Below are 4,000 nucleotides of genomic sequence, written 5' to 3'. Positions count from 1 at the left end.
AGTCGAGCAAGCAAATGATCTAATGATGAGCGGCATTAAACCCAGACTAGTGTGGTCCCTCAAGGAATCTAACATGCACTGGGTAGAGGAGCTCGACTCCGTACTCTGGGGGCTGCGGACCACGCCGAATCGCACTACTGGATTCACACCATTTTTCATGGTATACGGCGCAGAGGCAGTTCTGCCCTGCGACATAATTCATGACTCACCTCGCGTGCGCATGTACGAAGAAAGAGAAGCCGAACTCGATCGGCAGGACAGTTTGGACGCCTTGGAGGAGGAGCGCGACGTGGCAACAACTCATTCCGCATTCTATCAACAGCAGGCTCGAAGATATCAAAGCAGGGAGGTACGGGCCAAAACTTACAATATTGGCGAATTAGTTCTACGCTTGCCGGACAAGAAAAAGGACAAACTCAAGCCCAAATGGGAAGGTCCCTTCATCATCGACCAAGTCCTGACTGGCGGAGCGTACCGTCTGCGAAATGCATTGGATAACCGACTCGAGTCGAACCCATGGAACGCAGCCCATCTCCGAAGATTCTACGCATAGCGCCGGATTCCGAGTTCGTCTCCCTCCTCCGTCTATATTTTATACATTAGCTGTATTTTATTTCTCTCCTTCTCCCTCCTTTTTCTTGCAAGCCTTTGAAGGCTCGTTTGCGCATTGTTCGCACACACTTGACGCGCTATCCGCGCTCATTATACCTGGGGGCTTCTTTAAAAGAAGCTTATTTATACGGGCTTCATGCCCAACACATGTATCACACTTCCGCATGTATCTTTTATTCGCCATTATATGCATCGATATGACTTAAGTTTTGGCCAAGCTGGGTTGCCTAGCTCCTGTGCTTACCCCTACGTTCCCGATTGTTTGGCTAGGTGGTAAAGGGAGCACCTCTGTGATTGTTACGGCCGGGTCAGCTGGACGTGTACCTCAGACTGGGTGAAGCCGAAAGCTAGCGTTCTTAAGGGAATATTCGGTCGGTGAACTAAAAGATGATTTCTTACCTATTTATTTATCTGCGCCCAGATGTTTTTCTGCTTTTTTCGCAGTCCGGATATGCACTTTAGGGCATTCCTCCCAGGGAAAGGAACCCTAACGGAACTATTCTCCCTGGAAGACGTTTCTTACTAACCATGTAATATAACATAACTAGTTGGGCAGTTGTGTGATAAAGCACTAATGACCCCTACGCCTGGTCTCCGCGCATGCCCCGCTTTTTATATAACCGCGAGGGTATTCCGACACACTCCGGACTATTGGGTCCCGAGGTTCAAGCGAAAAGGTCCGCTATGACAAACGATCTACAATCCGGCTAGAAGGCATTTTACATGTCATTTTAAAATTACATAGTCAACTTGACTGATTGTATTCCTCTTTAATGCCATCTAATAGGCTGTTTAGTTTACAGTCCTGTTGGGAATACTTTGCGGCCAATTCTACTTGGCCGTACACTAAGCTCACAGGGATCTCCTTCCCATCGGGCCCCATAGATCCGACCTCGGCCATGTGGTTTGGGTCAGCCTTCGTGTACCGCGTCTTCACCATGGCCCAGGCCTCTCTGGCGCCTTGACGGCAGGCCGATGTCTTCCATAATCGGAAGCGCCGCCGTGCTCTCTGAAGCCTCTCTGCAAGCTCTCCAAGGCCTTCGGGTAGGGAGATAGATGGCCACAAGGCCTGGGCGACGCCTTTCATCACCTGCCGAACTCGTTCGTGCAGTTGCAGCAGCTCGGGAAGAAGGTCACTGGTAGAACCGGGCATTTTCTCTGCAGGACGACCTGTGAGCATACCTACAGACATAACTCTGTTAGTCGACTTCCTCGCCGAACTCCTTTTCAAAGTTCATTCAAGCACTTAATAAAAATGCCGCGTCGAAGCCGCCGTTTCTCCTTAACGGAGTCAGACAGCTGGGCACGAACATCCTTTAGTTCCTCGCCTAGCCAGGTGTTGGCATCTTGGAGATTATTTTTCTCTTGCCTCACCCTTGTAAGGACATTCTCGCCAGCCTTTAACCGGCGCAAGAGCTGTTGCTTGTCCGAATCTATCCCGGCGCCATCTGCAATGTTATTGTCAGACTTATACACACGCCGCACTTCACAAACTACTTATCTTTTGAAGCATATATTACCAGAGGGGGTCTCCGTGGCTTCCCCTATCGCGGCTAGTGCAGCCTCAAGTTGGGCCTTGCACTCTTCAAGCTCCTGGGACCGTCGGGTATTCTTTTCTGTAAGATCCTGCATAACAAATGATCCTTAAATCAGTTATTCTAACTATTTTAAGTCTCGTGGGCTACTGGCATATATAAATGTCAAACTTCCTCACCCGTATGTTTTTACATACTGCTCCGTGGCTCTGGCTAGACCATCTTGAGCGGCACGGAGGTGCACATCTCCCGAATTGAAGGCATTCAATGCCTCTTGGGAGAAACCTGTGTCACGAAGAACTGTCCGGCGGCGCCTGTGATTCATGGCACTCTCCACCTCGGAGTTGGTGGCGGACAATCTATCGGCATCCTCTTTCGGAGGAGCATCCGACGCACGCTTCGTGCTCGCCTCCGCTTCTGGACCTGGCTTTGGAGCCTGGCTGGCGGAGCCTCGATTGGCAACCTCTCTGGACACAGTCCGGCGAGCGCTCTTTTTCCTGAAGAGAACACAAGCGTTAGTATGCCTTCCAGGAATCAAACCTGGGAATATGGTGGTACGCCATACCATTGCGGCGGCGTTTCTATCCGACCGCACTTCTTTTTAGCCTGCTGGGCCGTGCTGCCCCTTGTTGGCTAGCCGCCGTGGGCTCGGCCTTCCGCCTCAAAGGCACCTCCTGCGAAACACCATTAGTATACTGTGATCAAAAATAAGCACGGATGGATCATTATCAAAGTATTGGGGCTTCGGTCTCAGTTACCTGTGAGGCTGGAAGTATTCCGGGGTAATCGGCCGTAATGGCGACCAAGGCATTATCGATGCTCAGTTGGTGAAATACCCCGTCAATCAGCTCCACCAATATGTCCGGATCCTCTTGGGAAGCCGGATCGAGGGACCGTTCCGGATCCTCGGGTTGTGGAGGCGGGCTGTTTATATCTTTTACGGCCCGGCGCAGTTCCTGCGTCGAAATCACAAAATGAGATACTTAACCATGGGAATATGGATCGGATGGGCAAAAAGAAATGTCCACTTACCCAGCTTGGAGGATTGTTCATAGAAAATCTGTTCAATGGACTGACGCGGAGAAAATCCTCCTCTTCTCCCTTGTACAACACGGACAAGATCTTCACCAGATTGGCGACCGATCCCGGCCCCTTACGGCCATGACGGGTGGCATCATCCTCCCCGTTGAAATCCCACATGGGGTGGCCCCTATACTAGAGCGGTTGCACCCCCGCATAATGCATGTGGCCATGACCCTGATCATGGTCAGTCCGGAATGAGCTAACAACCTTATTCGGCTCATCAGGTAAATGACGTCCCTGTCATTTTCCCTCTGGGGGCTCCGCGGACGCCAACTTAGGCGTTTCTTCAAGGGAGCATTACTGAACTCCGGGAGGCCGATCCGAACAGGATCCGGCAGCGGGACGTCTTCCATATAAAACCATTCTGAAGGCCAATCTTCGGACGCCTTCTTCGGGGTTCCGGATAGATATCCGGTCCCGGCGATGCGCCATAGTTCGGCTCCGCCCACTTGATATATTGACCCCTCGTGAGAACGGGGTACAAGGCAGAACAACCTCTTCCACAGCGCGAAATGAGCCTCGATGCCCAAAAACAACTCGCAAAGGGCCACGAAGCCCGCAATGTGCAAAATGGAGGCCGGCGTAAGGTTGTGCAACTGGAGGCCGTAGAACTCCAGGAGCCCCTGGAGAAACGGATGAATTGGAAATTCGAGCCCTCTTATCAGATAAGAGACGAAGCATAACCGCTCTCCTTTGGAGGGATCGGGGACGCTCTCCGCTTGCTTTCCGCCCTTATAGGTGGCGAGTCCGGCTCGAACCGGAACCATGAA

Source organism: Triticum aestivum, chromosome 4A (assembly GCF_018294505.1).
Source record: "Triticum aestivum cultivar Chinese Spring chromosome 4A, IWGSC CS RefSeq v2.1, whole genome shotgun sequence".
NCBI classification, from domain to species: Eukaryota; Viridiplantae; Streptophyta; class Magnoliopsida; order Poales; family Poaceae; genus Triticum; species Triticum aestivum.
This window is presented reverse-complemented; position numbering follows the sequence as displayed.